Below are 12,350 nucleotides of genomic sequence, written 5' to 3'. Positions count from 1 at the left end.
GATTTACATTTACACACCTAGCATACGTGCGCGTTATATTATAATTGTATCACCTTAGCGGTTCGCTAGATAGGAGGAAAGTGAACGGACACAAGAAACAGTAACATAACAGAAGGGCATGATCGTCACTTTGTACAGATTCGTACTTGGTACGCGATGGGGCTAACGGACCCGTTTCGTATGCATAACTTCATATAAATTTAACATAGAAACACGCATGCGAAACAAAATAAGATGATTAAAAGCGCATATACATTCACACGAAATCACACATAGACACACACACACACACACACACACACTTACATGGACTCTAGCGATCTTAAGAACTGTCATATTGATATCATTATATTCTTATTAATTACCGCTTGAACTGAACATACTTTGGTTTGTTTATTATCGCCTCCTTTTTTTAATTACATTTATACTCATTCATATGTTTACTTTTTATTGCTTTCTAATTTAATACGGAATCAATTGCTACTATATATTTTGTTTAGTGTACTATGCGTATACCCACCATAACTATTCAGTGTGGTTTCGCAATAAGCAAACGGAAATAAATTATCTCCCAATAATATGCCCCTGTTTTGGTTTGGTTTTTCGTTTTTGTTTTGTTCTGCATTTTTCCCCCGATGCTTTGTAGTGGTTTATCTAGAACAAATGTTATCCTTGTTTTACTTTTTCTTCGGAGCAAATTTACTACTACTCGTGGTTTGAAAACCATCGCAAACTTTTGAAAACAGATAGAACAAGGATAATTACACTAAAAAGAGGTACCCTTGCGTAATTCCTTTGGGGAGAAATTGAAAAAAAATCGGATTAAAACGTAACGCAAGGCAGAAGAAACTGAACCAATTGGACGGGAAAAGAAAATTATAACAATGAAGTATCTGTGAGACCATGTAGCGCTCAGTTTATGAAGAATTTACATGTTTTATAATCGTATGAACTAGCGGAAAAAGGACCTGCCTGTTCTAGCGCAGGTGGTACGAATGCTGGTGATCGAGCGCACTGAACAGGGAAACAAATCCTGATTATGACCGCTGATGAAAGCACAGAAACGAAACGGCGATCAAATCGCCTTGCCACGAAGGTATACTACCGGCTTTTGCAGATGGTCTTAGATGAGAGGTGGATTTTAACAGGATAATATGAACAAGGAAAATGGCATCCCGCAATTCCAATAGAACAGCTATAGACCTTCAAGGAGCGAATGCGTACTGTTCTGATCCGGTAAAAAGGAAAATTTGAGAACCGGAAGAGGTTTATGCTAAGGACGCGGCCGTGATGGCATTTAACATAAGCAACGTACGCAAATCCATATTCATACCCATAAAAAACGAAAAATAAAATAACGAGATAAAAAAAGAAAAAAAATTAAAAAAAAAACCGATGAGCCCAAAATCATCGCAAAAAATAAGTGTGCATGAAAGTTAAATCACCCCACGATTAGAGATATTTATATATACATACCCCTTATATAACCGTAACTCGAAGATAGGTGTATAGGCAAAGTCTACATCCCCAAAGTAGTGTCATTGTTCTGCCCAGTTCCACAAATGTATGCCCTTTGTCGCGTTTAGGCGCTTAACAAGGGTGATTCTGTTCTGTTTCCTTTTCTTTCGGAAGTGAGAACGATCAAGAGGTTTCCTGATCTCTTCGATCGTTTCGGGAGAATAAGGGTAGGAAAAAGCAGACAAAACACACTTTAACACATACACACAAATTGGGAAAACGGATGGAAAATATTTAAATGAAAATGAATAAGTAAGAAAAAAATATATATATGGAAATATTTATATATGTATGTACTTTTTAAACAGGAGTAAAACTATATATATATAATAAAATGCAAACTTCGTGAACAAAAAAAAATGAAAACATGAAAAACAGAAGCATTGGCACTGAAAGCGTGGAGAGACAAAAAACGGAAGGATGCAGTTAGAAGGTGATAACGCGTTGACTGGAACAAAGGGGAGAAGATTAAGGGAACGGGAAGCGAAAAATGAAATATGGACTGCAGATAATATATAAAGAATCCGAAGAAGCAGGAACCGTAAACGGAACAAATGGAAGTCGAAGGAGTCTTGTAAAGGTGAAAGTCGTATCGTTTCGTGAATCAAATGCCTACAGTGCTGACATAGAAAAGATAATCTTGCAACAGAAAATACACATTGGGTTATCAGTTTACCAGAACACAACAGGATCACAGGATTATTACACGTTTTTGTTTCGATGCAAATCATAACCCTCAATGAGGCATGGTTACGAGAATTGGGCCAATGTAATCGAGAGCACCTATTGGCTACCCATCTAAGTACAAAATTTTGCAGTTTGAGAGTAATAGATTTTTTTTGTTTTGTATTATCTTTTGAAGATCCATCTCAAAGGTACACACAAAATCGATTGTTACATGATTCCTTTTTAGGATAATACAGAAAAATGTATGCAAAAAAGGTACGATAGCATTTGTTCGTTACTGTTGATAAGCAAGACACGAAGCAAACTCACCACCAAATACCAACATCCACTGTATGGTTTGCTAAAGAATCAAATAGAAACGAAACGACGAGGAAAGCGAACATTTATTGTGTAATTATTTCCCAAAGTAAACAAAAATCCAACGGTAAGTAATTAACAGTGACATTCTGAAAGAAATAAAACATTCAAATACTACGAGCAAACGACACAATGAAAGGAGATTTCTTCTTTTCGTAGATTTATTTTATTTTTCTCGTTTTTTTCTGCTTTGTTTTGTTCTGTTTGTTCATCTAAAGATTTGTAGTTGTGTGAGAGTGTGAGTGTGTGTTAATTTCATTGTTTTTCTTTTCTTTTTTTCTGCACAATTTTGTCTCAATTTTGCATCAGAATTTTCCCACCTGCTGCTCATTGTATTCGTTTCAAGACTTTCTTAGCATTAATTTGGTTGTTTCCATTTGAATTATCTGTTTTTGCTGCTTGGGTTGCTTTTCCATGCTCAAATATAATATTATAGGAATTTACTTATTTTTTTTTCTTGCCTCCTGTGTGTTTGTTACCATTATTTTCATTAGCATTACCATTTCCTCATTTTTCCTTAATTTGTTTTCAATTTGTTATACATAATTATTATTCATGAATGATGAGATTTTACGTTTCGTTCCCAAGTTTAAAAGAGAGAGAGAGTGTCCTCATATTCGGACGATTCGACAAGCTGCTCCAGGCTACGCTTTGCGTAGGTTTGCCTCTGTTCGTACGCCTGTTGCTCGCGTGTCTTTCCAATTTAATTTGCAAATCCATGTCATTTGGCTTGGATTTGGAATCTACCTTTGAAACTTCTTCGTTTTTTTCATCATTTTCCAAACCTTCTCTAGCCATCGTATTTGTTAGCCTCTTTTGCTTTATTCACTTTTTATCGCCGTCGAGCGATGGGTGGATAAAATGGTTATTAAAGGGAACAATTACAACGATGTAAGATGTTTGTGTTAGTATTTTTCTTCTTCTTCATTTTGTTTGTATCTCTTCATCTTTTGGTAATGATTTTGGGCCTCTTTTCTCTTATTCATGTTTTTGTTCGGTTTAAAATTATTATATGTATGTATGACGAGCACATTCACAATCTCTCGCGTTCCATGCACGCGTACGCTAATTTTCATTCAAATGTGTCCTTTTGCAACCTTCCCTCCCACGCTCATTTGCTGCTCCAGCTTGGCTCAAAAACACGCTCCACCCGAACGTGTACCCCTTTTTTCATAATTCTCTTTTGTTGTATACATCTCGATTTGGAATTTTTTACGGATTTTACACGATTTTGCATCAATTTTATGCTTCAATTTTACCACCCTTCCTACAAAAAGGAGATCATTTTTGTTTGTTCGCTTGGTTGTCTTTTTACAATGCCCGCCAAGCGTGAGGGCTTGCTGCGGCTAAAAGTCCGTGATTGAACTAGGTTGTGATTAGTGATTAAATTAGTGATTAATCATTATCGACGTTTGTAAGCGACGAGGTTTTTTTTTTTAATTTTCCCATCCCATTCCAGACAATGTAACCCGTTAATCAAGACGTTTTTATTTCTTTTGTTGACTTTCCGAGACTAGTTTTGCCATTAATACTATCCACACCCGAAGAGAAAAGAAATGAATCAACTCGTAATCCCGAACACTGCCAAATGCTAGGGCCCTGACTAGCTGCCCCGTTGTAGAGGGACATTTTGCGACGTTGTGCGTATTATCTTAGCAACCGGTGCCGTTGTATGTTTTTTGTTTTCCGGCCTGCTTTGATACTCTCTACTACTCTTGTTACGTTTTGCTGCCTTTTATCCTTTAGATCTTTACCTATCTTTACCCATTCTGAATCCGTTTCCACTAGAGTGAGCTGATTTGAGCTTGATTTTTGTTGTTGTTGTGTTCCTTTACTCATCCGAAATTTGCAGTTTTTCGCATCTTTTTTGATTCTTCGTTTGCCTTTCTAAATGTTGCTTCCGGTTTGTTGTATTTTGCTTCAACACATTTTTCGGTTGCTTGGTTGAGATCGCTTGCAAAACAATCAAAATGGTGTGCGGTTTCTGTTGTGAAACCGAAATCACAAAAAAATGAATGTATCCTTTCAATAAAAAGAAAAAGAAACGTTCATCCAAATCGTGTCCAAAGTGTTCCTACCACCCCCAAAACTTCGAAAGTTGGTCTCTGCACGCCTTTGTGGCGTGGCAGGAGTTTTTCTCCTTGAGCCCCATCCATCTAGACGGTGCCAAGACGAGATCAAATGGAAACACTTTTATCCTTCCCCTCCAAAAGTTGCTGATTTGCTCCAGGTTTTACATCACATCCCAAAAGTTTTCTATTGCCGGAAGTGGTTCTGCGAAAGTAGTTGTATTGATTTTTCTGGTTTTGCTTGGTTTATTTGCATTTTGATGTGGTGTTATGTAACAGTGTGTTTGTGTATGTGTTTTGCTGCACTTATGTTAGTGTTTGCTTCTTGGTTTGGTTTATTTCTTTAGTGTGTTTTTTCTTTTTTTTTCTTCATTGTATTGTAAGAGTGTTTTGTTTTGTTATTTGTTTGCTTTGCACTATTGTTTAACGATTATCATCTCTGTTTGTCTGTCTCGTGTCGTTTATTTCGTTTGTTTGTTCGTTTCGGTTTGGTTTCCTGGTGCTGTCTGTTGGTTTGTATTTGTTTTTTGGCTATTGTATTAAAGTTACCTATTTATTTCCTATTTCTTCTATTGCACCCGTTTGTCAGTCCGTCGGTTGGGTTCCTGCTTGCATTGTTACGTCCTCGGTAGGTCGCATGGGTTTTCTTCTCTCAGTTAATGTTGTAAATATGGACACCCGCCCCGAAGGGGGGACGTGGGCTACAGGATGCACCCGCCTCCCCACCTCCGAGATACGGATGCTTTTGAGCTAGCTTTGTGGCGTTTAAATATAAACTCTGGCACTGTGTGATGTGTGTATGTGTGGCGGCACCGGACCTTCGCGGTTCTACGGCTCGCGGCCCAGCACAAATGGAATTCGGGAGCCCCGGCTGTCCCGGGCCGCCCTCCGCAAACTGTTCTGTTGCGATTAAACTGTTCAATAATTCCTCGCTTTACAATAAACCTATGTTAGACAAAATAAAAACAAAAATAGTTTTCCCCCTTTTGCTATTGGTTGTTGTATTAGTTTGGTTTGTTTTGCTTCTCGGTTGCAGTAGCGTACGAAACCGACCGAGTCGCCTTCGCTGCCATCTTGCTGATTATTTTTTAGTTGCTTGTTAGGTTTTTTGTTTGCTGCTGGTATTGATTATGTATCGGTTGTTCTATTTTATCCGTATGCAAGTGTTTCTTTCTTGTTTCCTTTGCTACTGCATCTTGGAGTTTCATTGACTTCTCTTGCTGCATCTCATCGTCAAGGACGATCGGTTTCTTATTCAGTTCCTGTATTGCTCAGCACACACACTGTGCAAGTGCATATTAGTGGTTCTCTTCTTCTTCTCCCCTCTCTTCTTCTTGCACAGGGTTTCCTTCTCGGTTCGGTTTCTAATAAAATATTTAAAAATGATCTCTCGTTAACAACGCTATCCCTAGTAGTAGTATTTAAGAAGCCCATTGCACGTTGCGTCTGTTACAAACCTCGTACCTCATCAAGGTTTAAAAACTCCCGTACGGATTGTTCTATTATCAGAGGGGTAGTCTTTTTTATTTGTTCAATCATTCCGTTTGTCGCTGCTATAGTGTATTTACGGTTCAATCCGGGTTGCGATTTAAACTGTGCAATATAACAACAATAAACTGCTGGGCCCATTTTGTTGCAGTTCTGTCCTGTTGTGGGTGATTGTTACCTTTTCTCTGTTTTTAACTTCCTCTGCCTCATTGCTCACAAAATTGATTACTTTATGTACAGCGTACCTGCGTGGTGTAAAATGGCGGGATTTACATTCATGCCCATTCCCATCCAAGTAGGCTCCTCTGTGTATTAGTAAAAAAGCTCCCACATCTAGTAGACGTTGGATGTAATAACGAAAGTTGACTTCCGTGCTTCGCCATTCCGTTGCTGTTGATCGTTACCTTGAAATACCATCAAACATGTTCGCTCGTGTACGAGCTACTATTTTTTGCCGTTTTTTTAATAGACACATATTAATGAATAGATCTTTGCCCTCTGTCACATTTGCCTTAAAACCTACATTTTAATGGGTTAGAAGAGACACACATGCTGTTTTTTTTCACAATACTTTTTCATGTAATAAATTTATACGCCTGCTCTGATACCTCGTTATGCAGGACTCGATCTCTCGAGGGTTGAATCAGTTTTAAAAGTAATTTTAACCCACTTTTTTGCTCCCCTTCTTCTTTGTCGTACGTGTATGAAATTGCGCCACCGCCTTGCAGTAGCAGAATGGACGAAATAGCCATCCAAACGATTGCCATTAATTCAAAAGAAGTGCAATAATAGCAATTAACACAGGCAGATACGATTATTCCAAGGAAAAAAATTAAAAGCTGCAGCTTGAAATGCAGTCGTTAATGGTTGATAGTCTGAGGCCGCAAACGCATGCTCTTGGCAAAATTTCTTCCTTTAATTGAATTCCAAATATGCGACCCAAGTGTTTGGTCGTTTATTAGATGTTGTGTTTGTACTGAGGTTAATGGCATCTAGGCTAAAAATCAAATGAACAAAAGAACATGCATCAAAGGCTTTACATAAAATCCATACTTTTCTAGATTTAAACAATCAGCTGAATATAATACTTTAAAAAGGTTTTCAAAATCGAGAATCTTTGTAATCAATCGAGAACAGAAGAACAGTAATCCTGAAAATCAAACCAGCACAGCCGAAGAACAGAAGCAAACAGAATGAAACAAACACGGCTTAAAATGATAATGAAAAAATAATGTTATTCTCTCTTTTTTTATTTCACAACGGTTGTTGCCACTACTGATTAGCTTAATCGAAACGCATAAAACTAGAAACATAATCGGAACGGTATAGCTAAACATAATCTATACATAATGAATAATCAACGCACCGAGCTGCTTAATGCAACTAGATTTGCTCGAAATCGAAAGTAACTCCATCATCTCTCTAGCACTTGGGCGGGATAAAGATAGCTGAGCCCTTCCAGTACAGCTTGCTCTTGTCTCTGTATCGTGCTCTGCTGCCTTTAGTATACTAAGTGCTGCAAGCAAGTCACCATAATATGTATATGGTGCAGAAAACAGAGAGGGAAAAAAACAAAACTGCGGCGTACGTACGTCCACTCAAATGCAATGCCACAGAAGCCAAAGAATGTACTACGGATCGTTCGGAAACAGAAACGAAATATCTATCTCCAAACTGCCTGTGCCCATTGCCTCAAAAGGGAAGGATCCTGAGGGGAGAAATCGCAATCTTTGGAATCCTTCCACCATGCACAATGCTCTATGGCACAACAACGGCCGCCCTCGAACGCATATAGAACCGGATGCGATGGAAGAAATGGTTCCCTTCTAATGTTTGTTTGAAACATGTAACCAAAATAAAAAAAACCCACAGAAAACATTGTCTATCCCTTCCAAACAGTACAATTTCGTTCGTTATAACCGTTTTTTTTCTCGATAACTCCGAAACAAGTTGCAATGCCAAACGGTAAAGCACACGGCGATAATTTTGCTCTCTCTTTTTGGTCTCGTTTGTTTTGCCTAAAAATTCAATTTAGATAACACCTAACACATCCCGCCCCACTTGTGGGGGGAAAGGAAAGCAAAACCAAAAAATAAAATGATAAACGAACCAAACACTAGCATAGAGCGTCCTGCTCCGGGTGAGAGGCTTTTCCGGCGAGAGTATTTCCGCTTCCCGGTCGACGATGTGATTCTTCTATTCGATCCTTTTTGCGAGTTTACTAGATTAATTTTGATTGCCTAAAGAGGGACTTTCTTCCTTGTTTTTTTTTTGTTTACTCCACTTCATTATGCCTAAAGAGATAGAGAGAAAGTTTTAAACCATTTCTCGACCACAGTCATTCAATTTTTAGCTACTACAACAATTTTCTTTTTCTCCTTTATACAAACCGAAACAGTAAATTTTGAACACCGTTGTTGTTTTTTTAAATAGAAACAAACAGATCGTCTATACACAGCTCTCGCGTTCCTGGCCGAGCAGCCTCAATCACCGTCGCTCCATCATCTGATCTACTTATATTTTTCGTTTTTTTGGTTCCGGGAATAAATTTTGACTGTGACCCATTCCAAAGATCTATTCTTTGTATATATAATTTGATTAAAAAAAATTTCGTTAAACATTTGACCTAAACAGTGTTTTCGCTTCGCTTTCACTTTATCCATTTCCATTGTTCGTTTCTCTTTGCTTCGTTACATTTTTTTTTGTTATCATCACACTCGTGTCACTGCCAAAATTGATTCTTTTCGCTCTATATCTAATGCCAAACGTATTTTTACCTTCCCTTCTATTCATTAGTTTCTCTCATCTCTTTGCATTTTTTTCAATTTCCGAAAGAGTGTGCAAAATAAAATCATTAATTTAGAAATACTACTATGTTTTCTCCTATACGTTAGTTAATGAGAGTTTTTCTTCTTCTTCTTCTATTTGTGCTCACGTGCGTTCTTTGTTTTGTATGTTTCATTTTTTATCACAGTTCTTTTGCATCCTTTACTTGCGCTTTATGCTTCAGCATTCCTTTTTTATCCCCTTTCCTTCCCACTGTTGGCTGGACAGTGGCGAATCTAACCCAACGGCTAAAAAGACGCAAACAAATTGTAATGATAGAAAACCAAATGGCATTCAACAAGTCATCCATTAGTCGATTGATAAGAAGTAACCGTATAATTTAGCAAAAAAAGGAAGCAATTGCGGTTTGGGAATAACGCGGACCGAAAAAAAAACAATTCTCATTATCAAATAGCCGGTATGTAATTAAACCGAAAAGTATGTACTATTTTATCGGTATGAAAGTACACAAAAACTAGGATAGTCAGTATTGCCTGGTAAAAAAGAGAGATAAAACAACAGAAAAACATATCGGAGCCGTTCTTATCGACACACGATCGGTTAGATCGAAAGCACCACAGATACCTTTGGCTTGCTAATGTTTCCCTTTCTTTTGCATATATTATGCTTCTGATGTCGTGAATAATTTCCATTTTCCAAGCCAAACATTGCACATACGCCTTAATTTTTACGCCGTTTTCTAATAAAAAAAACATAAAATCTATCCCTTTGTGTTACGCAATTTCCCTTTACGACTCAAAATGATTTGTTACTCAGCCTACAAGTCGGTAAATTTAATTCACACGAAACCACAGACGATTGCATCCATCATAGATATAGCTTACGGTCCGACAAAACTAAACGGTAACCTAAGGCGCTAGGCAAATGATAATCATAATAATATTAACATACGTCTACGAAACAAAGAAAAAAGGGTAAAAATTGAAATGGATACTACGCTAGAAACTCGTACGACCTAATTCGCTTGCGGGGTGCGATGAAGTGCTTCCCAGCTCACCCCCAAGCGCATTTCACATCCACCATATCGCTGCCTGCTAAATGCCCACGCCAGAACCTGTGGCGTTCCGTTGCATTAGTAGAGGTTTTTGCACTCTTCGGTATGTATTTTATTAGTTTGTTTCTTTTTTCTTCTTCCTGTTGCTTACTCCACGGCACAGTGTGAAGATCCTTGCGTCCTTGCCCCGCAAAAACATCATTTCGACCAAAGTGACAAAGCTTGTCCTATTTGTTTCTCGTTTCCCTCATTTAAATTCGAGATTATACACTCCCTTGCAGCGACTTCATGTGTGCTACGCACGTTTCATTTTCCATCATCAACTCCAACTATCTCGCTTGTTTTGTATACTCTTTTACTTTGTGTTATACAACGTTTTAATCATATATTCTTGCGCTTTTCCAAATCGTACACTCGTACTTTTATCCTCATTTTTCACTCCGTTCATTTCCCACCCCTTTATTAACGACCTTCACGGTGCTAGTGATCCTTTGGTAATCAATTGAATAGCATGGCACACGTTCCAGTTACGTTCCATCCGTTGTTTGTTGCAGCTTTCCCACTCTGACCCTTTTGTGCCGCATTCTCTTCCCAATTATCCTTCCGATGGCACACATGTGTTGCTTCATGACACACTCGCAAACACGCTACTGGCTCAAAACTTTCGTGCCATATTATCGCGTGTGTGTTCCGCTTAAAATACGAAGAACAAAACAAAAACTAAAACAGGTAGACAGGATAACAACGAGCCCGTCTACATGTTGCAATTTAACGAAGAAGATAGAAAAAAAACAACATAATACCATGCTTTTACGACGATCGTTTGCCTTCTAATAAAAAAAAACGTGTAAAAAGAATAAAACAAGCAAACAAAATAGAACTAAACATCTCATCAACACAGAGCAACATACACATCCTGGGGGCTGGTGCTTCACCTGCCACTTAAAACCGCTGGTGTGTTTCTCTCTACGCCATGTTTCGCGGTTTAGTTGCGCCTTAAATCTATTATCTTTCCTATTGTTTGATTGTTCCATTGTCTATTGTGAACAGAAAATAGTGAACGCTAGAAGGCACTTGACCGGCGGCTGGTGGTCAGGTCCCAACGCAAGAAAAAAAAAATGTGGGGGCTGTAAAAACGAACACCACAAACAAACAAAAAAACAAAGGCCCGCACCCCCGTGCCCGCGGTTGCCCGTGCAGTGATCCTGATCCTGTGCTATTGTGTTCGGTGTCCTGCGACTCGACTGCTGCCCGTTCGGCATTATTGTATATATTGTAGGTACTAAATAACAACTGTATATTGTTCTATCGTGGCTGGTTGAAGGCGCGTGGCCACCGCGCCTCCGGTGTAACTATTGCCTTGCGGTGTCCCCTCCTGTCTCTCTGTCTCACAGCGCCCGCGTCCGAGGGAAGTGGAACAAGTGTATAAAAAAGTACATCCGTTCGTTTGTGGTTGCTGTGGTTCCGTTACGTATGATAACTTAATTGCACTACGCTGATCCTCGCTGATTTATGCTATTGCGGGGATTTTTGTTAGCTCTGTGGAGTTCGACTAGCTAACGCCTTCCCCTAACTACGCTCCTGCATCGTAATAATCCTTCTATTGTTCTACTGTACAGTGGCACGATCGTCGATCGAACCCTCCAACCGAATCCGAGTGGAAAATCATGTCACCGTTCTATTGTGGGGAGTTGGGAAAATGTGTGATCTTCAATAAGAAAAATAGCACCATCTGTTTAATAGTTGTAATATTGTAGCTGTAACCATCCATGTACCAGCAAAAAAAAAAGCTGGCAAGCCGGATGTCAATGGCCAGTTCTATCGGGAAACAGAAACGCGTATAAAGTGTACTGTTGGCATCCCTGAGCTGATCGGGAACGCCCTCAAGCCCTATTAAACTCTATCTCTATTGCATTTAGTGTGCCTGCCTGCGCGAGAGTATGTGTGTGTGTGTGCTTGTGGGAAGAACGGCTCTGGTACTTCTGGGGCTGGCAAACATTTTCATTACAAGCTATGCTCCTTACACCGACTGACAGAGCCTCTGCTCGTTCTCGAGTGGCTTCCTCCTTTGAGATAAGGAGAGATGAACTCGCGGAAAAACCGCGCACCTTCCATGTTTGGCAAGTGAAGCAATCCTAGTCCAGGGCTAGCGTATGTGGGTGGATGGATGGCGTATGAAAAAAAATAATTGGCAAACGAGCGAATGACAAATCAAGCGGCTACAATCGACAGTAAGTAAACTAGAATATACAATACGAAAAAAAAACAAGCTAACAATCGCTAACGTGTCACGTTGGCATGCCAACGGCAGTGTAACCAAAGGCAACCGACCAACAAGGATGTTCAGTTGCCCGTTTTGGTCACGTTCGGTTATGGCGTTTACATGTTGG

Source organism: Anopheles nili, chromosome 2 (assembly GCF_943737925.1).
Source record: "Anopheles nili chromosome 2, idAnoNiliSN_F5_01, whole genome shotgun sequence".
In the NCBI taxonomy this organism is placed as follows: domain Eukaryota; kingdom Metazoa; phylum Arthropoda; class Insecta; order Diptera; family Culicidae; genus Anopheles; species Anopheles nili.
This window is presented reverse-complemented; position numbering follows the sequence as displayed.